We start from the raw sequence: 23,178 nt of genomic DNA on the forward strand, positions 1-23,178 counted from the left end.
ACAGAAAAACAGAAAGCAATCAAACCCTAAAGTGATTCTCGTTAATAGGAAAGATAATCTCCTCCACTTTAGCTTGATTCTCCTCAACTCAGCTGGTTCCTCAGTGTAATTGCTCCTGTTAATCATGCCTTAATTTGTTGACGAGATTCATTTGGAAGACTTGACTTTAGAGAAAGAAAAAAAAACTACACGCTATCTCCTCCAATCTGGGTGCGCCAGCATCTTGAAATTAAGGATATGCAAAGAAGACCGAGACCAGATTAAGTCATTTTAAGAGTATTAGAGATGCCCCTAAAGACTGATGTAACACCGTGATCGGCACGTGTCACTGCTTATTAAACCAGCAAAACTGATCAGCCATCTCATTCTTCTTAATAGGAATACTGAAGAAACTTCTGTTTGTCCCTCTTTACAGTACCCATGTAAGAGTTTTAGCTTGTTTATAATAAAAACATCATAAAACCCCCTAACGCTCACTCCCTGCTGGCTCACAATCCAAAAAAGCCCAGGGCTGGAGCTCAATATTTATTTAAGATAATTATAAATCTGGTTGAGGTTTTTTCTGCTTAAATTTTAGAGCTTCCCCCAAGGAGGTTTCGTCCTTCCCCCAAGGAGGTTTCGTCCTTCCCCCAAGGAGGTTTCGTCCTTCCCCCAAAGGAAAATCAAGGGAAAAAATACATTTTTATTGGTTAAATAGTCATAAATTCCACTAAAATATATAAACTTTTGCTTAGCAAGATAACACAGACTTAAAATTTTCTTAAATTTCTTAAAAAGACCCTGATTAGGTCATTTTCCTATAAATATTGATGCCACTTTACAACTATCATTAAAATAAATAACACTACCACCTAAGCCGGGGCTTTTGATTCTCCTTTCATAAGGTTCCTGCAATAGACACGCATTTGAGGTTTAAGCCAATCAGTCTGCTTTTCAGTTACTTAAAATTTCAAGTTAACAATTATCAGAATTATTACATTAGAAAATAATTGGATTCTCACTGTATGTATAATGCTTGCCATCACTGAGCAGCCCTACTAGATATCTGTCACCAGATATCTCAGGACACCCTAAAAGGTCACGTGTCTGACCCCCATGGCTCAGAGAAGTTTTTCCCACAAAGGCAGAAGCTACTTACAGTGGGGCAAAAAAGTATTTAGTCAGCCACCGATTGTGCAAGTTCCCCCACTTAAAATGATGACAGAGGTCAGTAATTTGCACCAGAGGTACACTTCAACTGTGAGAGACAGAATGTGAAAAAAAAATCCATGAATTCACATGGTAGGATTTGTAAAGAATTTATTTGTAAATTAGGGTGGAAAATAAGTATTTGGTCACCTCAAACAAGGAAAATCTCTGGCTCTCACAGACCTGTAACGTCTTCTGTAAGAAGCTTTTCTGTCCCCCACTCGTTACCTGTATGAATGGCACCTGTTTGAACTCATCATCTGTATAAAAGACACCTGTCCACAGCCTCAAACGGTCAGACTCCAAACTCCGCCATGGCCAAGACCAAAGAGCTTTCGAAGGACACCAGGAAAAGTATTGTAGACCTGCACCAGACTGGGAAGAGTGAATCTACAATAGGCAAGCAGCTTGGTGTGAAAAAAATCAACTGTGGGAGCAATCATCAGAAAATGGAAGACATACAAGACCACTGATAATCTCCCTCGATCTGGGGCTCCACGCAAGATCTCATCCCGTGGGGTCAAAATGATCATGAGAACGGTGAGCAAAGATCCCAGAACCACACGGGGGGACCTGGTGAATGACCTGCAGAGAGCTGGGACCAAAGTAACAAAGGTCACCATCAGTAACACACTACAACGGCAGGGAATCAAATCCCGCAGTGCCAGACGTGTTCCGCTGCTGAAGCCAGTGCATGTCCAGGCCCGTCTGAAGTTTGCCACAGAGCACATGGATGATACAGCAGAGGATTGGGAGAATGTCATGTGGTCAGATGAAACCAAAGTAGAACTTTTTGGTATAAACTCAACTCGTCGTGTTTGGAGGAAGAAGAATACTGAGTTGCATCCCAAGAACACCATACCTACTGTGAAGCATGGGGGTGGAAACATCATGCTATGGGGCTGTTTTTCTGCCAAGGGGACAGGACGACTGATCCGTGTTAAGGACAGAATGAATGGGGCCATGTATCGTGAGATTCTGAGCCAAAACCTCCTTCCATCAGTGAGAACTTTGAAGATGAAACGAGGCTGGGTCTTCCAACATGACAATGATCCAAAACACACCGCCCGGGCAACAAAGGAGTGGCTCCGTAAGAAGCATTTGAAAGTCCTGGAGTGGCCTAGCCAGTCTCCAGACCTCAACCCCATAGAAAATCTGTGGCGGGAGTTGAAAGTCCGTGTTGCTCGGCGACAGCCCCAAAACATCACTGCTCTCGAGAAGATCTGCATGGAGGAATGGGCCAAAATACCAGCTACTGTGTGTGCAAACCTGGTAAAGACCTATAGTAAACGTTTGACCTCTGTTATTGCCAACAAAGGTTATGTTACAACGTATTGAGTTGTATTTTTGTTATTGACCAAATACTTATTTTCCACCCTGATTTACGAATAAATTCTTTACAAATCCTACCATGTGGATTCATGGATTTTTTTTCACATTCTGTCTCTCACAGTTGAAGTGTACCTCTGGTGCAAATTACTGACCTCTGTCATCATTTTAAGTGGGGGAACTTGCACAATCGGTGGCTGACTAAATACTTTTTTGCCCCACTGTAACATTAAACGGTGTAAATAATCATTTCAAACATATTTTCAGTGGCATGTAATAAAACACAAATTAAAAGGAAACATTTACGCAGGCAGTTTATCTCTCAGGTTAAAAGGCTTACAGAGTCCCAGTGTAATTTAGAGATAGAAGTAATTAGATAATCAGACCACACCATCACTAAAATCAGCAGCCGGAGCCCTCGCAGCAAAGTAAAATCATTTACCTCTTGCTCGACTTGTGAAGTGGAAAAAAACTGCCAGGCAGCTGCCATTAAGTGTTTGAAGTGTGAAAGTAAGAGCCAGGAGGGAGGTCAGACCTGTTAAGGTGTAGCTATCAGTAAGAGTGGCTGTTTGCAAAACCAGAATTCTTCAATGACCTGAGCTGCCCCTCACTCACTCACACTCAACCACAGGACAGCTACAGGAAAACATACTGGGCTATTTAAAAAGTTCTGCCCCAAAAATGTGTGTTCGGTTTGGTCAGACATAACACTTTTTTTTGCATTTTTCACCTTCATCTCTAACTTTCTGGCATAACTGAGACATCTGCGTACAAAGTCAGTCTCGCAGTAAGAAAAATGTGTCACTGGAGCGCTGCGCTCATCTGAACTTTTTAAACATTTTCTGAAAATATCTGGTGAGCCAGAGAAACAATCCAAATCGATCCCCTCACCTTTTCATATTATGATAATAATGATAAAAGGTTTCCCAAAAGCAGCCGCATTATATGCAAAAAAATACATGTGTGAAACTGCTACTTAAGCTCCTTTCAAGTGATTAGATTATAAATTAAGCACATAATGATACTCACAGTTTCTCTTTAGATCACTGAGGCACACAAACTGCTAGCTTCACTAAATGGCAGTGACTTGGAAGACTCCTCTCACCCCCAGAAAGCCTTGTGCAGCTGAAATGACTCACATCCCCTCATCCAACCTCTGTCAACCATCATGAGGAGGTAAACACTTCCAAATATGGAGAAAATATGAAGACGGTATTGGAGGGCAATATCAGTTTGGTTTGCTTTTAGCTTGGAATGCCATACTCTGTGAGCCAGAGTCACTCCACGGAGCCAGTTCTGCGGTGCATACCTTTCACTTGGAATAATAATGATGATTGTAGAGACTTTTCACATTGTTTTTGGTTGAGTCTGACCTAAGATGGGTGACAGTGTGAGCTTGCTCTTATATTTAAGAGAATATAGTTTAAAAAAGGAAAGAAAGAAAAGAAAAAATGAGCGGCCTCAAAAGTACAGGAATGTCCAAGAAATGCAGAATAAAGTGAATATCAATATAATTCACTCCATATTAACCAGGAAAGCAGGGCCAGATTAGCAGGTAAAAACAGCCCACGTGCTGTGAGGAGCGGTCTTGTCGCACAGATTGTCTTCAAGTGATTAAGAGGGTGTAATTAAAGTCTGATTACGCCCCACGAGTGCCATAGGTCAGCCGCTAAACAGCCGGTAGAAGAGAACATTACAACGCCCTGCATGGACTGGAAGTGTATTGAGGAGCAACTTGGCTTGAGAGTGCTCATTTCCTGAAACAGCTCAGCCCACTTCATTCAAATCCCACAGGAGAAGACCATTCACTGACACTTCAAGATACAGTCATTTTCTGTTTTTGCTTCCCTCATTTCTAATGCGGGGAATCGTTTTCTGTAACAAACTTCATAGAAATCTGACTCAAAGTCAGTCTGAACAGTTAAATGAGAAGTCAAAGCTTTCCCCCTGACTCTAATGCCACATATGTAAATAATGTGCACCTGAGACATCTGTGATATGAAGGGTCTACAAGGTTAAAGTAAAGCTCTGCCCTTCTTTTGGCATTTGCATTACTTTCTTAGGAAGCTGAACTCCAAGTGCATGTTTGGAAGGATATTAAAAGAGACTGCTAAATGGGGCCTCACGAGAAGGCAGCTGCAATGTAAACACAGAAGAGCCTTAAAAACTTCACGACTCATTTATGCAAAGACGTAAAGGCGCTTATAAGCCAGTCTGATGCAACTTCAGTCTTTGCACAAAACTTGAAAGCATCAGGTGGCAGCACGGAGGCGCACCCAAGCTTTCCAAAACAAATCATTAAGTAATACTTGATGATAAATCTCAAAGCAAAAATCAGCTGCCTGTCTAGTGACTGTCCCTCCTGGACTTTAGATGGTAATCCCGATTCTGCTTTGCAGCCTTGTGAGATTGACACGTTGGAGCTCCACCTGACACAGGTGTTGGTTACAATGACCCTGCAATTCACAGAGGACAGAGAAGACTCCTACAACCAGCATTCGGCCATGACAGTCCGATTTTTTCTTGATTTTGGCATCATTAGAAAATGATCATGCAAACAAAATAAAAAGAAAACAATCACTTTTTTTTTAACATTCATTTTGATTATGAAGTTCACCACTTTCCTTTACTGGGGTGTGTTTTCCACCCACATAAACACCCAAAGTCACTTGTTGTTTAGTTCAACTCAATCCAAGACAATTATTAGACACGCTTCAGTCAACAAGATCTATCTGAAGGAAGAAAAGTTCACAAGGCCGCCTGCAGCGCTTACTGGTTTGAAGAAGTGGAAGACTGTCTGGAAGCAGTGGTTTACCTTGTAAGATATGCTTTATGGTCAAAATTATTCCCCAAGTCTGTGCTGGATGAACCTAATGAACCTAAAGGTGTGTCCACCATATCTGCTATCGTCTTGTTCTCAAGTTATCACAATATACAAGATTTTTAGAAAGCTTACCCTGACCTGGAGGTCGAGGTCTCTGAGTTTTTTGGTAGATGCATCTATGGTATCAATCTGAAGCTCCTACATCATTTTCCAGTTATCGGAATCACAAGACTTTTCGAAAAGTTGATCTCTTGAAGATATAGAAATGCTACCAAAAACATAAGCCTCCTTTGTGGAAGTAGTTAAGATGATTCCAAGCATTCTTTTTTATTCGTAATGCCTACATTACCCACAATGCACATCCACTACCAAAACAAGTTGGAGATTGCGATGTATTTTGGAAGTGGCGGCTAATATGTTAAGTTTTTTCTTGCATTTGCACGACTCACTTGTCTCCACACTAAGGCTTGCTGATAAGTGACATTACACCTGATGTACAAAAGCTCACGAAGATAATAGAGCAATAACAAGTTCATAGGAATCCTCACTGGAAGGAACACAATGATTAACAAGTAACTCCTTGTACTGTTTAACACTGAGCCCATCATTACAGCTTCATTGTGGGCATGCTGCTTTTATGGTAGAACATGAAGTTCAGACCCAGGACTAAGTCCCTACGTTTCTAGTGTGGAAATTAGTACACTTAACCTTCCAACCAAGCTCTACAGGGAGTGCATAATTATTAGGCAAATGATTATTTTGTCCACATCATCCTTTTCATGCATGTTGTCTTACTCCAAGCTGTATAGGCTCGAAAGCCTACTACCAATTAAGCATATTAGGTGATGTGCATCTCTGTAATGAGAAGGGGTGTGGTCTAATGACATCAACACCCTGTATCAGGTGTGCATAATTATTAGGCAACGTCCTTTCCTTTGGCAAAATGGGTCAAAAGAAGGACTTGACAGGCTCAGAAAAGTCAAAAATAGTGAGATATCTTGCAGAGGGATGCAGAAGTCTCAAAATTGCAAAGCTTCTGAAGCGTGATCATCGAACAATCAAGCGTTTCATTCAAAATAGTCAACAGGGTCGCAAGAAGCGTGTGGAAAAACCAAGGCGCAAAATAACTGCCCATGAACTGAGAAAAGTCAAGCGTGCAGCTGCCAAGATGCCACTTGCCACCAGTTTGGCCATATTTCAGAGCTGCAACATCACTGGAGTGCCCAAAAGCACAAGGTGTGCAATACTCAGAGACATGGCCAAGGTAAGAAAGGCTGAAAGACGACCACCACTGAACAAGACACACAAGCTGAAACGTCAAGACTGGGCCAAGAAATATCTCAAGAAGGTTTTATGGACTGATGAAACGAGAGTGAGTCTTGATGGGCCAGATGGATGGGCCCGTGGCTGGATTGGTAAAGGGCAGAGAGCTCCAGTCCGACTCAGACGCCAGCAAGGTGGAGGTGGAGTACTGGTTTGGGCTGGTATCATCAAAGATGAGCTTGTGGGGCCTTTTCGGGTTGAGGATGGAGTCAAGCTCAACTCCCAGTCCTACTGCCAGTTTCTGGAAGACACCTTCTTCAAGCAGTGGTACAGGAAGAAGTCTGCATCCTTCAAGAAAAACATGATTTTCATGCAGGACAATGCTCTATCACACGCGTCCAAGTACTCCACAGCGTGGCTGGCAAGAAAGGGTATAAAAGAAGAAAAACTAATGACATGGCCACCTTGTTCACCTGATCTGAACCCCATTGAGAACCTGTGGTCCATCATCAAATGTGAGATTTACAAGGAGGGAAAACAGTACACCTCTCTGAACAGTGTCTGGGAGGCTGTGGTTGCTGCTGCACACAATGTTGATGGTGAACAGATCAAAACACTGACAGAATCCATGGATGGCAGGCTTTTGAGTGTCCTTGCAAAGAAAGGTGGCTATATTGGTCGCTGATTTGTTTTTGTTTTGTTTTTGAATGTCAGAAATGTGTATTTGTGAATGTGGAGATGTTATATTGGTTTCACTGGTAAAAATAAATAATTGAAATGGGTATATATTTGTTTTTTGTTAAGTTGCCTAATAATTATGCACAGTAATAGTCACCTGCACACACAGATATCCCCCTAAAATAGCTAAAACTAAAAACAAACTAAAAACTACTTCCAAAAACATTCAGCTTTGATATTAATGAGTTTTTTGGGTTCATTGAGAACATGGTTGTTGTTCAATAATAAAATTATTCCTCAAAAATACAACTTGCCTAATAATTCTGCACTCCCTGTAGAACCACGTGACAGAAAACACAGCAACATGTAAAAAGGTAAAACTCAGCAAAGCAAAAAAGCTCTCTTACTTTTTCTCCACTTTGACGTCGCTGTAGTGTTTCTGGAAGACGATGAAAGCCGTATGTTGAAGTCTGTTGATACTGAGAAATAATAAAAAAAAAAAATCCTCAGTGTTACTCAAATGGATTACACAACTTTAATTGTGCTATGCAGGACCCACACTGGCATGGTAAGTAGGTCCTGTCATCTCACACACATTTTTTTTTCCATGACTGTGTTGTTCATCAGCAGAAAGATGAACTTTGGGCAGGCTTCCTATAAATCGTGCATGAACCTAAGCGCTGGTTGTCCATTTAAATTTGAGTCTGTCAAACACCTGTCACCCCTCTGGGAGCAATACTTCATAGCAAAGATGTAGAGCGGGAACAACAATGCTGACAAGTGACACCGCAGAAAATATTTCACCACAGCACAACAATTATTTAGCAGAGAGAACTAACAGACTAAAATTTAATATAAATGCACTCCTGACAGGTGAAGGACCAATTTGTTTGCACTGGCCATCATGTGTTCAAGTCAAAGCATCTCATTACTTTGTAGGGATTAGGCGTCAAATTTAAGACACTACATACTCCAGCAGACAGGTTCAATGAGCTTGGCTGATCTGACTTCCATCTGATTGTACCAAACCATCAGATGGAAGTCTGATGGTTTCAAAAATGTTGAATGTCCAATTTATCCAGCCAAAATTGGAGCAAAACTTAAAAAAAAAAAAAAAGGCTAAAACCTAATTCTGAATTGAAAGATAAAAGGGTGAAAAAATTGTGATAATATTTTAGTCCCTCCAAAACAGTCATACTGCAAGGCTCAAAATTAAAATCATCTTGCAACCAAAGACGGGCTGTGACACACATTTTTAAGCTTAAAAAAACAACAACTATTAACTAGCCAACAGGAATGAAGATTGTAATAATGGAATAATTAACACGGTAACTTATTTATATACTAATTCTTATTCATGGTAATTGTACATAGATTTTCTACTGCTTATCCAGGTTGAGGTCACATGGGCAAAAATATGTATGCTACAAACACATTTACAAGGGCTAATTTCTGTATTGCTGCATTTTACACTGGTTTTGGTCCATTTACCAGTGACTAATATGCATGTCAAACCAAGAAATTACGCAATCCATATCATGCTTTTTATCAGATGAGTTACTTAAACTATATTATCTACTGATAATGTCAGCTTGCTCGCTCTATAATTATGGGATCTGGTTGTGTAACTGTGAAAGAGTTACTGACAAACAAGATCTGCATGGTGCACTGGTGAGGCATCACAGACGAATTTGGAAAGTTAAAACAGCACAGAGATCTGATCCATCACATTTATCAAATCTTTTAAATCTGGAGGTCATACCATCGTATGCTAACTAAAAAGGTTTCTGTAGGTACTTTTAATATATAAAGTATTTGGCTTTTGATATGTATTTGTGTTTGTATGATATGTAAGTGCTCCAGGGCAAAGGTTTCCAGGGTTTTCTGAAGGTCTTCAACATTTTTTTGTTTTACTAATTTTCAGTCCAGTCCTCGTACCTGACCATTTTCAGATGAATGATTTTTGGTTGTTTGTTTATTAAGCTACTTAACATTGATCTATGAATCATTCAAGGATAAGAACGGCACCAAACTAAATGGATGGATTGCTGTTGGGTCTATACATAAAAGCAAAGAACCACTTTTAAATTGTATTTTTGGGGACTTTGTTACTGGAAGCCTGTGGCAAAAAAAACACCATTTGCTCCTATTTCTTTTGCAGAATCCATGAAAAATGCCAAAGAGTTGGCATTTTTCATACATTTGCCATACAAATGGATGGAAATAAAATTGTATTTTGCACCAACAAGGTGATTCCTAAATAGCGATTAGATTAAATCTTGGCACATCTTGGAATGGGGTGCAGCTATCTATAAAACACGGTAGAGGCTCTGTCATGTTTTGGGGCTCCATTTCAGCCAGTGATGTTGTACTTGTCATAGAAAAGTAAAGTTTTGATCCACTATTTTCAAAGATTGGTAACAGCTTCATTCAAAACGCTCTGCCAATGCAATAAAATCACACCTGAATAGAAAAAACACACAATGGAACACTATCAGTCACGGACTGGCTTCCCTAGAGCCTGGACCTCAACATTATTGAAACAGTGTGGGAGGGAGAAACATCCATCTACGAAGCCTGGAGAACTATTCCTGAATACTACTTAAAGAAACAACAGGAAAGCTTTCCTGAAAGCTTTCAGGCTGTGTTGAAGAATAAAGGTGGTCACACCAAATACTGACTTTCAAGCTTGTTGGAACTGTAAAAACTCTGTTTTTGACCTATTTTCCTAGAAAAAGAAAAAGAAAAAAACCCAAAAAACTATCAATGGTGATTTTCCAAAGATGTCATTACATTAAACAGCAAACTGATGACTTGCGTCTCCATGAGATATAAAAATTCAACCTTTATGCTACTTTTTGTTTAAATGTTATGCTGAATGGACATTAGTTATATACCGTAGACTGCATTATTAGTAGTAGCATTGTCTGGGTTCAAGTGTGTATTTCTATCTGAAATCAACACTAATAAAATTCATCAAACAGATACCGCAAGTACTTACAAAATAAAAATCCCCCCGAAATGGTTTTAGCTTTGAAGGAGCCCTGCAGCTGTAGGGGACGACCCCGAATTATCCTACAGGATTCTTTTGGATTAAATAAGAGTCAGATAGGAGTATTGGGAAAACCAGCCCACTACATGTCACACCCCAAGCTGAGAAAACAGCAGAAGTCTTAAACAGGCACAGACATGTTATGCTATGCTGTGTAGGTTGCATCATGGGGCTGGTGGGGAACTGTGTTGTTATCGGTCCCAGGCGATCTTTGGTGTTCATTTAACATATTTGCATCAATTTTATCGTTTTTTGTGCAATAACAATAAACCCATTCGTCATCCTTTAAGGAAGTTTCATATCGACCCAAATTTAAATGATGAGTTTTGAGTTGATTAAGATCTGGATGCAGATTCAGAAATGTATGGAGTATGAAAAACTGGGAGATGGTGTCTTCAGCCACTCAAGAAAACATCACTGACCCATTCAGATCCAAATGTCCTTCAGGATCTAGGGATGGGAATCAGGAATCTAGTAGTTCAGTTCCTTGGAATTGTTAGTCTAGCTGCCTGTTGATGCTTAGTGGTTCCTGTTGCACTTGCACTACAATCCAATGATTTCAGTTCACAGGGCATGGAGGAAATAGCAACGCCGTCTACAATGTTGATATGGACATAACTTTTTTTTACTGCACAAAAGGACAGGAGCGTGATAGTACAGTGGAACCCTGACTTACGAATACCCCATATTACGAAAAATTCAAGTTACGAAGGCACTGAACGGCAATATATTTCTGCCCGTGTTACGGCAAAATGCCCGTGTAACGAAATCTGCGGGCTCTGATTGGCTGAGCCTACAATGCCTACAATGCCTTCCAAATCATGTGACAACCCCTTGGCTTCCGTACTTGAGTTTCGCTGTTCCACTTGAACGACTTATTGTTGTTCTAGTTAGCAATTAGCCTATAGCCTATCGTTCAGCATCGCCTCACTTAAAAGGTGCAATGGGTGCTTCAACTTACGAAAATTTTCGACTTACGAAAGACCCTCGGGAATGAATTAATTTCGTAAGTTGGGGTTCCACTGTAAAGTGGAAACTGAATAAAGGACGGGAACAGCTGCATTAAGCTGCTAACACAACTTCGGCTTTATGCACAGACACCATGCTAATACTTAGCTAGCCAGAGAACATACTAACGCTAGGCTAGCCAGACACCAATGCTAACACTAAGCTAGCCAAGAACCCAAAGTGAAAGCTGTCTTTGGACTGTGGAAGGAAGCCGGAGTACTGAGGAAGACCCACACAGACACACGGAGAACATCCAAACTGCACAGAGAAAGGCTCTGGCCTGATGGTGGATTCGAACCCAGGATCAGCTTGCCAAAGCTAACCGCCATTCATAACAACACTAATTGTAATTAACTATCTACAGCCTTAGAAGATCCTTGGTTTATCACAGCTTATAGAGGTAGTGTTTTCTAAAAGAGGTGCTGTGTGAGTATGAAAAACTGGTGCCGTTTCTTTCAGAGAAGGACATTCTCATTAAAATATGTCAAGAAACACAAACAGTGGAATAACTTGACTAAAACTACCAGGGGGGCCAAGGCTCAAAGGCAGCAGAGCCACTCATCTTTTAAGTTTAACATCATCAACGCTGTCAAACGAGTTCTTTTTAGCTAGAGATTTTAAAGACAGTTTCGTTTAATGTTGCCTGAGTAGAAAATGTGTCGGAGCGACGCAGATGTATTCAGTTTGATGACAGCTCTCCCAAGGGACCTTGGTGTTATTGATTTGAAATTCACATCCAAGTCAAAGTTTGAATTCAGTCTTTTAAAGAAGAAAGTGAGATTTATTTTTCATTCCAAGGCAGAACAATACCTACAGCCTGGACCAAGATTCTTGTTTCACTCACAAAGAGGAAGATGACGTCAGATCCATTTAGGTATAAAAGGGTTCAGTTGAGTCAACTTTCTGAGGAAATCTTGAAGCAAAATACGGAGGTATTGCCTCAGTACTGGTTACGTCAACAGACCAAACATTTTTAAACATATCTGCAAGGGAAAAGTCCATATCTCTGGCCACTATTTGCACAAGCACTCCTCTCTGGTTTACAGCCTGGCTTGTTGTACACTATATGGATGTGCATGACTTATTATCTGACAACTGAATGTTACTGCCCTGTCCAGTCACCGATACAAATATTAGTCGGGTAAACTAATTCTTCATATTTTATTGATGTACAACACCAGTTAACAACCGTTTTGGAGATGTTGCGTCACCTGTGACTATGCGAGTCTGAAACCCTTTCAAAAGGCTGTTAAACACACAATGTAAAAAGCAGAGACCCATACATTTACCATGAAACAATCTTACATACACTGCATCTGCATTTTAAAACCATCATCCTGTCAAACCATACAACAGCAGAATTATAGAGAAGTAGATGTGGGACTTAGCCTTTAAAGTTCCACTTTGTTGGTTTTTATGCACTGCAAAACTTCAATCTAGAAGGAATTTATGTGGGAATGCAAAGCAGATTTATTCATCCATTTTGTCCAGGTCATAACAGGAGTATATATCCCACCCAAAGATGATCACAAAACAGATATGCAGCTGGAATGACAGGCAACAGTTTTAACTGGTGCTGCAACAGAAGATTAGGAATACAGGACTATAGAGAGGCAATCACACATGATCATAAAATGCTTTCATTTATGCTTCTAAGAAGAAGAAATGATGCAGTATTTTTATTCATTATGATCGATGCTGGACTTTTAACCTGCCTAGTTTGTGTCTGTGCAGCAGAAATGAGCCTTCCCTGGAGGATGTCTGGGCTCTCCCTTAGAGAAAAAAGGGTGAGGATCTCAGTCTCTCAGAAGTGGTTCGGAGCAGAGCTGATATTCCTCCACATCAAATGGAGTCAGTTGAAGTGGCTCAGACAACTGACCAAGTGCTTCCTGGACACCTCAGAGGTGAAATGTTTCAGATATCTTACAGGAAGGACACTCTGGAGCAGACCCAAGACAAACTGTGGAGATTATGTCTAAGTGTCAGTACCAGAGCCTACCACAGCCTAGAGGAGGTAGCTGCGAGATGGAGGTCTGGACATCTCTGCGTGGAGAGCTGCCTCTGTGACCCAGGACCCGGATATAAGCATTAGAAAACTGACCGATTGATACATTCAGTTCCAAACTGTAAAATAATTACACAAACGGCTAACAAACAGTCACTTGAGCTTCCCAGTCTCAATAAATATCTACACCAATGCCTGACTGTGTTGTTTACGAAAGACAAACTAATTGTCTCTTTGAGTTGATTCATTCTCTTCCAGTTGATGGGAAAAATGGCGGCAGAAGCTGGAAACACGTAGCAGACGACAGTGGTGGCCAAAAGGCCAATTGCAGTGAATGCAGGCTGCACTGATACATGTGTATGAAAGTGCATACAAGGTTGGACTTCATAAATGTCTGCAGTTACAATGTGTCACCACCATAAAACCATAAATCCAACATAATCCCCATGGCAGGCAGGCATAACATTGACTTTTGTACTATATTCCTTCATTTAAATAATGTAATAGATGAAAAAATGATGGATCATTGGGCCATGTCTTATCTCATAGTATCATCCCCCCCAGTTAAGTGCTTCACTCTCAGACTGCAGGCTTACTGTGGGTCCTAGTATATTTAAAAGTAGAATGGGAGACAGACCTCTCATTTTCAGACCTCTCTTCTGTGGAACAGGCTTCCAGTTTGGATTTAGGACACAGAAACCTTCTCTACTTTAAAAGTTTCACTTTAAAACTTTCCTTTTTGGTGCAGCACGTAGTTAGGGCTAGATCGGGGGACTCTGAACCCTCCCTTAGTTACACTGCAATAAACCTGGCTTCTGGAAGTTTCCCATGATGCACTGAGTGTTTCTTTACCACTCTCTCGCCACTTCGCATTTAATCAGTTTAATCTCCAGCTCTCTGTCTTTTATCCTGTCCCCTTTGCCTTGTGTCCAGTCTTGTTATGACTGAGGTTTCTTCCTGTTAAAAGGGAGTTTTTCCTTCCCACTGCTGCCAAGTGCTTACTTACAGAGGGTTCTCTCTCTATCAATGCAGAGTCTTTACCTTACATTACTGAGCACCTAGTGGCAGCTGTTGTTGTGATTTGGTACTATAGAAATAAAACTGAACTGAACTGACAGTGGTGTATGGTAAAAACTTTATTTTCTTTCTTGTTATTTTTTCCCTCGAGTGGCCCCCAACTGAGCTCAAAGTGCCCACTAGATGATCCAACTAGGATGGGTGATAGTGGGATGCATAGACGTTATAAGGTGGTGGCGCTTATGCTAAAGCGGAAAAAAAATGTGTCCACGCTCAAAAGTACCGTCACCTGACAGTACAGTCAAAATTGTCACTGACGTCATCAGCGACAACATAAAGGCTTCTTTCCAAAGTGGAGAACACAGATTCGCATTGATAGTTGTTGTTGTTGGGTTTGTTTGTTTGTTTTTTATTGTTTCGCCTTTAAAAAGTTTGACTCCCCTGCTGTGAAGGATACTTCTGTAGCAATAACGCCAACAAAGCACAGATGTGTTACTTTGTGACACACGCGGCTATGAAAAGTACTCGAACAACGTGGCGAATTCGAGGCAAACGAGTCCAACAAGCAGCAACAGTGACGATACAAATAACTATTTTTTAGTAAACGGAAGTTTCTGGGCGCTCTAAAGTAAAAAGCAGCGACATGTTTCCCTTCTGATGGAGGGCTCTGTGGGGGCTCTGGTGTCTTCCGCATTGCTCTGCAGTAAACCACTGTGCTAAATCTAGGAGCCCCGCAGAGACGCCCCGAGTCTCGTTTAGCCAAATGAGCCGCTTCACAGTGTTTGAACGTGTTTTCTGTGCATGACTGAGTCCAGCTCGGCACTAGCTAGCGACAAGTTAGCTCTGTTAGTTTCCCCGTGTCACAGTCCTACCGGCCCGGGCTCTGGTACAGAGTCCACGCCCTCACTGTGAACCCGTCCGAGCTGCAGTAAAATCCACATTACATCCCAACAAGGCCGAACAAAGTGAGCACGAACTGCTCCAGAGCCGGGTTCTTAACAGCAACACGTCAAACTGCACCGGAAACCGCCCGTATGTTTGAAAAGGTGCGACGTATAGTTTCACTTACCTCGCTTTCTAGGAAACCTAACACAGGGGCTGAAATCCCACCAAAAACAGTGAAAACTACTTGATCCAAATTCTGGGAGAGTTGTAGGCAGTGACGTCACGCTGAAATTCCAGCTCGTCTGAGTCAGTTCAGAGGTTTGCCCATGTAAGGCAGCAGGCCAAAACAGCACGGCCCTCAGTGCGCACACATCTCCGGTCTGTGCGCACAGCTGCACGCTGCAGTCAGGCAAAGGTCCACGCTGGAGGCTTTCTCCTCAAATAAAATGTCATCCTAATAAATACTGAAAAATTGAACGTACCGATACTTAGAACCCTTAAAATGTAAATGAAAGAAGAGTGTGCAGTGATTTGGTGTCAAACATGTGGCCTGGGGGCCAGAAGTGGCCCTCCAAATAAGGGTCCGGTTTAACTTGTGGTATTTGTTTGCATATTTCACTCTCTTTATTCGAGGTGTTGTTGTCATATTGCAGAAACAACAACCTCTGCCTGTTAGTATCTGACATCACCAAAAACAAATAAATACAAAATGTTTAAAAAATAACACAAAACTTTGTCAAGCTCATCTTCAGCCGACAATACAAAATATGGGACAGCCTAGATTCTATCCCAGGTTTTCTCATGGGCTGTATCACTACAAAAGAAACATGGGGGCCAGAACCAGGGCCCTGTTTCAGGAAGCCGGTTTAGAAAACTCAGAGTGAAAAACGATACGCAGGGTTGAGTAATCCCGAACTGTCCAACTCGGAATATTCGGTTTCAGAAAGGCTGATAACAATTAGTTCAGTCAACGCGGAGTTGCTTTAACCCCAAGTGAAGCGCGCGGACGAGGATACATAAAGCCCTGATAAGCGGAGCACAGATTAAGCGAGTCACCATGGAGACGGAGGGAAAGAAGGCGTGATCAATGTATTTTACAGCGCTTGAGGCCGAAATTCTGATGGCAGCATATGCCGATAACACGCAAATTCCGCGGAAAAAAGTAACACAGCCACAGCTGCGAAAGACAGGGAGCATGCATGGCAAAACATAGCCGACAGAGTCAATGCGTGAGTGTTAATTTAAACATTGATCGAGGGATTTCCACCCATTTAACACGTTATTTTATCATATGTTATTTTATTTGTTATTTTATACATTTTATTTTGTGATGTGATGTGAGCGCAGGTGCAACCCAACAGGCCCCAAACGTTCCTGGCAGCAAGTAAAAATGAAATATAAAAATATAGTCCAAACAGGTAAGGTGTAATTGTATTATGAGCCATAGTGCTTGGTCTGTTTGTCCCATGTAAATCAATTGCAGTTAGAGGCTACATTAATTTTCTTTCTGTAAGCACTTATTGAAATTATCTGAGCACATTACAAGTACATATTTGCTTACTCTGTATGCTCAAATGTGGCCCGTTATAGCCAACAGAAAAAAAGCGGAGGCCCGAAAAACAGGTGGGGGTCCTCCACCACCACCACTCACAGAGGCTGAGCAGTTGGCCCTCAGCCAAAACAGTGGGCGCCCTGTGGCCGAAGGCATCTCTGCGGGGACATCCTCTGAGTCAATAACCCCGCAAGACACAAGTGCCTACATAGGGGGTAAATCCAAAATAATACATGATGTGCATACATCCTTTCTTCACAGTCACCTTTGCAGTGCTACTCATTCATTTGATAAACTCTTTACCATAATGGATTATTTTGTAGTGAAGTTATTTTCCTACTGATTTTGCCTTCCCTCAGTCTTGGTTGTCTTTGAGAGCATAATGACAATGAAGTGTAAGGTGATTGTTATGTTTGTTAATTGCCATTTGGTCCCTTGTAAGTTATAAGTGACCTGTATAAACCTCATATTCTATCAGTTGATGGTGGTGGTGTACTGCATCTGGTGCAGCCTCCTGTTGAGCCAGACCAACATGCAGTTGTGAGTAATACTCCACAGATTATATGAGTGTACAGTAGAACAGCAATGTTGTTTATTTCTTTACTACAGGAAAATAATGAAGAAACATTGACAGCTGTTACAGAGGAGGAAGCAACAGAGACACTTTATGAGGTTTACATCTTTTAATACTTTGTGTACAGGAAATACAGGCGACCAATAAAGCCAGTTGAACAAAAAATCTGTTTATTCTTCTTTCAACATGTTGAGGTGATGGGTCAAAAGAAATGATTGTGACATATGGTGTCTCTGACTGCACTTCCATCTTGTATGTCCGTGGGAGGGTCAGGATGTTCATGGTTTGGATCACTGCTGATGTTTGGTTCAGAAGGACAGTGTTCTCCTCTAATTGTGGCAATGTTGTGAAGAATCACACATGCCACAATAATGTCACATGCCCTTTCTGGGGTGACCCTGAGTCTTTGCAGGCACTGGAACCGGGCCTTAAACATTCCGATAGTCATTTCAATTCTGGCTCTTGTCCTGCAATTAGCCAGATTATATCGCTGCTGTGGGCCCGGTTCAGGGTCAGGGTAAGGGGTAAGCAAATAGGGTAAACATGGATACCCCCTATCACCAAGCAAGTAGCCAGTGAACTCTCCTAAGACAGAAGGATACACTTCAGTTCAAATGTCCCTGAAGCAATTGGTCTTTATATATTTTAAAGTATTCTCAACTCACCATGTCCAAATTTTGTGCTCAGTGTACATTCACGGAATATTTGTGAGTCATGGACAGAGCCTGGCCACTTGGCTTCCACATTTGTGATAATGTTGGCAGCATCATATATGATCTTCACAGTGCAGAGAACACAAATTAGCATCCATTACTATGATAAAATAATTTGTTAGTTTGAAATGCTACAGGGAACTATGTACCTGTACATTAATGCTGTGGAAAGACTTCCTGTTCACATAGTCTCCTTCATTTACTAAAGGAGCAATGACTGGAATGTGAGTGCCATCTATACAGCCAATCACGCCTGGGAACCCTGAAAATAAATGTAAAATTTAAGTAGTAGTCCAAGTATCACCACACCATAAATTAAGTTTTGGTCATCCTGATACCTGCAATTTTGTGGCATCCCTCTTTGATGAATCTTGTGGGTCTATGACCGGGGAACACCACAGACGTGTACAGGAGACGTTTCAGTGCAACTGTAACATTCCTGACTGCCCGACAGACGGTAGCCTTGGAAACGTGCTCAGCGTCACCAATATTATACAGAAAGCTCCCGTTTGCAAAAAAACGAAGTGCAATACAAATAATATGTACAGAACTGAGAGCATGTCCGCGATGTGTCACATGCGTAATATATGGCCTGAGGATGTTATTCAAATAACTTATAGATTGTGCTGAGAAACGGTAACGTTCGCACAGAAAATCATCAGGAAATGATAAAATGTCCAAACGCGCTCGAATCACTCTCTCCCGGCGGAGAGCTCTGCGGAGAATTTGGGCTTCACGATCTACTGGCTCTTCAAGGAAGGGACACGCCATGTCCGACACTTCCTACTGTCAGGTTTCCGACAAAGGGGCGGAGACAGTCAGGGTTAGTTGTAGTAAACCTGCTAGGGGGCAGGTTAGCTTCACGGCGTGTGTCGTCATAGTGACTCACTCAGGCTTCAGCTGAACTCGCTTTGTGAAACCGAAAACCCAGAGTTTTCGTTAACTCAGGGTATACTTACTCAGTTTTTCCACTAAACCGGCTTCCTGAAACAGGGCCCAGCACTCCAAATGCTTTCCAGTCCAGCCCACGGGATGCCTTTGCAAAGTGTGAGATGATTACTTAACCTGTCACAGGTAATCACATAAGTTAGACATTAGATGTGACAGGAGGTACAAGCCAGAGGTCCAAACAATAAGTTTGGAAGTTTGTAAGTTTGGAAGACCTGTGATCTTCTGGGTCATTATTATAGAAGCACTGGGATTTTAAGAAGACATAGCATTAGCTAAAGTTACCTTTTTATATTTTCTCTCCTCCCTTTGATGTTTTTCGATACTTCAACCCTCATGTATATGCTGTACATAAAAGATGGGCTTGGCTATTGTTAGTACTTTGGCCACCTTTATGTTATTCTTGTTTCTATTTATTTGTTTTGGAAACACAAATGAGCATATTTGGATGACAGGATGGAGTGCAAAGTTATCAGCTAATGCTAACTAGCTTCATTATTAAGTATCATTCATAAGCTGTGTGGATGCAATACAGATACACACAGATACCTGCTAATTAGTGAAAATTAAGAAACCTATAAAGTCACAATATTTTTCTATTAAAAATGCTCCAAAAGCCACTAACAGCACTAACAGCAGTTCAGTTTGGTCACTCCATTTACAGGATCTAAGGCCTAGTCAGCGTCTTCTACATGCACACCTGTCAGTCAAAGTGGCTATTCTCATAACTGTAGATTCTAGATGGATGAGTTATATGAAAATTCATAGTTTTTATCAAGGAGGAAATTATCCATGGAGACCAAAGGTGTGGTTTTTTTTGTATCAGGCAGTAAACATGTTTATTTCTGCTGTAAAGTTAGACATTTTAACATGGGAGCTGACTTAAAGCTGGACCCTGAGGTTGTTTCTTGGTTTAACCAGGCAGGAAGTGAAACTTTCTCGACTAAGAATGTTTTTTGTATGAGTGTCATTTGGTAGAGCTACTGTGACTTGTGATGCATATCTGTCAGTGTAACTGCATTTTTATTTATTTTTTCTAAGATATACTTCTTTGTATTGTAAAGAACTAAATTTAGACACAAAATAAACACAGTACATATATCTGATATGATATATATATCATATGTGAAACGTGTGTGTTTTTTTAGTATATAAGCTCATCATGACTTATAAAGTTCAAACAAGGCAGCAACATTATAATAAAGAGAGATGGCAGTCAAGAATCCTAAATTGAAATCTTTGGAAGAATTCAGCAATCGCAAAGATGTAAAAAGATATTCAACTTTCAGGGGAAACAGCAAGGATTTAAAGCATTTTTCATACACGTAATTTTTAAACTCCATAAAAATTAAAGTAAAGTAAATTAAAGTAACCATATATAATGCTTTAAAACATGTAGTTGCCCAGATGCATTAACATGGCTGCCAAATAGCGTGACTAGTGTCTGGAACTTTGGACAGGGCCAACAAAAGGCTGAAAAGATTGTGTAACATACCAAGTAGAACGTCTCATAACTAGTAAAGTTAATTAGTAACGTGAATAGATATTTAAAAAAAAAGATATATCATCCCATAGATATTAAGGCTTGGCTTTTAGAAGAAAGGATACGTGCAGTTTCACCATTCTGTCAATGTCTGCTTGTACACTTCTCAAATGTAGAACTACATATTCCCATGATATATTATGTCTTTATAAGATTCACAGCATCCATATGAGGCAAAGCAAACAGGATTTTGACAGGAAATCACCACATTTGCTCAGACACACTTCTGATAACTCGCAGTGAACATCGCTGCTGTGCAGATGTCATTTAAACGCTACCATGCAAAAGAAAAATAGAGACCCTCAGGCTCAGAAACGCTGCTGCCTTCTGTGGTCATTTAAGATGGACTGAGACGGAGAACTACACCCCCCAAAAAAGAAAAAAAGAGTTTTAAAATAAATAAATTTATCAAGGAATGGGTTTGCCATCAGCACACAGTGAGCATCCACGGTGATAAGAAGGTGCATTGGTAAACACGCACATCTGTGTGGGCACCATCAGTGCTGAACGATATACACAGGTTTTAGTGCAACATATGAGGCCATTCAGATGGTGGCAAACCATATTTTACTCTTATTACAACATAACATGGGTCAGTTTATTTATATTGCATATTTAACACAACAGGCGCTGATCAAAAACAAAACACACACAAAAATGACTGAAATTCATTAATTAAGTTAAAAGAGAAATAAAATAAACTGGTCTGCCTGCAGTCGAGACACATCCCTCACTCACACTCCATCCATCCATTCTGTACCACTTATCCTTAACACGATCACAGGGGTCTAGCTTAATGATTTACATTCTTTTCACTAGCTGGGCCCACGTCCTCATTTTAGGTTTGACAGCGTTTTAGTAGGTAAAGGTGAACACTTGGACATGAATTGAGCTGCGGTTTGGGGAAGGCCTCGAAGAGGACTGGCGACGGCTCGCGGGCCTGGCAGATCCCCATGTACTAAATAGGAGTGAAGAAGTTAAAGAATTGAGAACAAGGAGGGAGGGAGGGTGGGGCACGTAAACGAAAATGAACAGTTTGCAGAACTGGGGGGGAACCTATATAGATGACAACCGGAAGGAGCGTGTTTGGAGGCGTGGTCCCGCTCCCGAAATTCCGATACATAATCTCCAATAATTTGACTTTTACATGATGTTGTGCATATTTATGGCATATATGTTTCCCATATTCTTCCCATGTCTGAAATACAATCTATTTTTAACAGCCATGCAATAAACTGTGCAGCACTGTGTCCAGCTGGTCTTAACAGGAGACTTTCTGCTTGTCTCACAAGCCGTAACTTCCAAAAGGTTTTGTTAAGGTACCTGCTAAAGACTAGCGGACAAATGACTTTGCAAATTCAAGGTGCTGATTAAAACGGAAGAAGCTCAGCAAGTATCAGTCTTAACTTAGAGCATTCAACCAGTGAGGTGTGAATTGGTACATTTTATAATCTGAACAGATTCAAATTCAAACTCTGCGTGTTGCATGCTGCAGTGCTCGCATGTCCTGTCACGCACCGTCTGCCTTCTGGAACCATGAGAATGAGCCAGCGCTCGTTATTTTCGGCGACTCTTTTCTTAACTATTAGAATAAATATTACTGATGTATGAAGAAATATTACTTATCGACGAGTGACAGCAGAAGATTGAACCAGTGCATTTTGGGTTGTAGTCTGCATACGTTAAAAAGGCCTCAGTGCTTGCTCTGATTGTGTCACACAGTGAGCAGTTTGAGTAATTGTTTCATAGCTGCTTCATGACTTCTGTGTTCAGTCTGTTCAAACTGTTGTTTACACAGTAGCGCACATGTGTTTTTGGCCACTGTCATATTGATACTAAGATATGAAGCATGTGACTAAAACCAGTTTACACTGACAGAAATAATTACCTGTAAATGTAAATACCTGTAAGAGCTCACACAAAGCTAATGAGTATAAATCCTACACAGTTTATGTTAATGTAGTTCAACAGTGGCATTAAAGATGGTTCTGTTCAATACTAGTGTTTTTAAAAAAAATCCCATTTTTATAGTGTCATTGTAATAACAGAATCGAATATATACTCAAACATATATTTGTGATTTTGTGCATGTGAAGCATTTGCAACAGGCCCTTTGTTATAGTGTATACTATAACAACAGCAGCTGTTATGGATACAGTATAACATACAACAGTGAATGTGGTTACAGTGCATTGTTTTGAAGTTACTGGAAGACCTTTTTTTTATTCATGACCTTTATTTCAACAGGAAGTCCCATGACTATCAAAATCTATTTTACAAGATTTAACTAACCTGCCAAATATGTTCAGTAACATTAACTTGTGACCCTGAGAGAAAGCTTTACTATTTTTCCTTTGAAATATTTTTCCTTAATATGGAAATATTAAGTTATTCTTTGCACTGTGATCTCCTAATGGTAACCTCTTTCATATTACAAAAAGTAATTTGACCTATTGTTCTCAATAAAACATTGAAACACTGAAAGCTTTGAAGCCTTTTTTGTTGCTTATTTGACAACATTTCCAGAATTTTCTTTATATCCAAATATATATCTGTCTATAGGGTCTATGGCTAAAATGCATCTGAAATATACATCCAT

General features: G+C 40.7%; 1 protein-coding gene across 1 annotated transcript in view; it reads right to left on the bottom strand.

Annotated features, from left to right (window-relative positions):
- Positions 1-15,422, bottom strand: part of lpp (LIM domain containing preferred translocation partner in lipoma) — a 189,574-nt gene extending 174,152 nt beyond the window's left edge. Inside the window, exons 1-2 of the mRNA XM_085347083.1 lie at positions 15,237-15,422; positions 7,690-7,761 (exon numbers count right to left, since the gene is read on the bottom strand). The gene's annotated coding sequence lies outside the window, so the exon portion shown is untranslated. The remainder of the gene's footprint in view (positions 1-7,689; positions 7,762-15,236) is intronic.
- Between the last annotated feature and the right edge of the window lie 7,756 nt (positions 15,423-23,178).

The sequence above is a fragment of the Diplotaxodon limnothrissa genome, linkage group LG23, assembly GCF_057381915.1.
Source record: "Diplotaxodon limnothrissa isolate DT_005_m linkage group LG23, D_limnothrissa_male_GT1.1, whole genome shotgun sequence".
Taxonomy (NCBI): Eukaryota; Metazoa; Chordata; class Actinopteri; order Cichliformes; family Cichlidae; genus Diplotaxodon; species Diplotaxodon limnothrissa.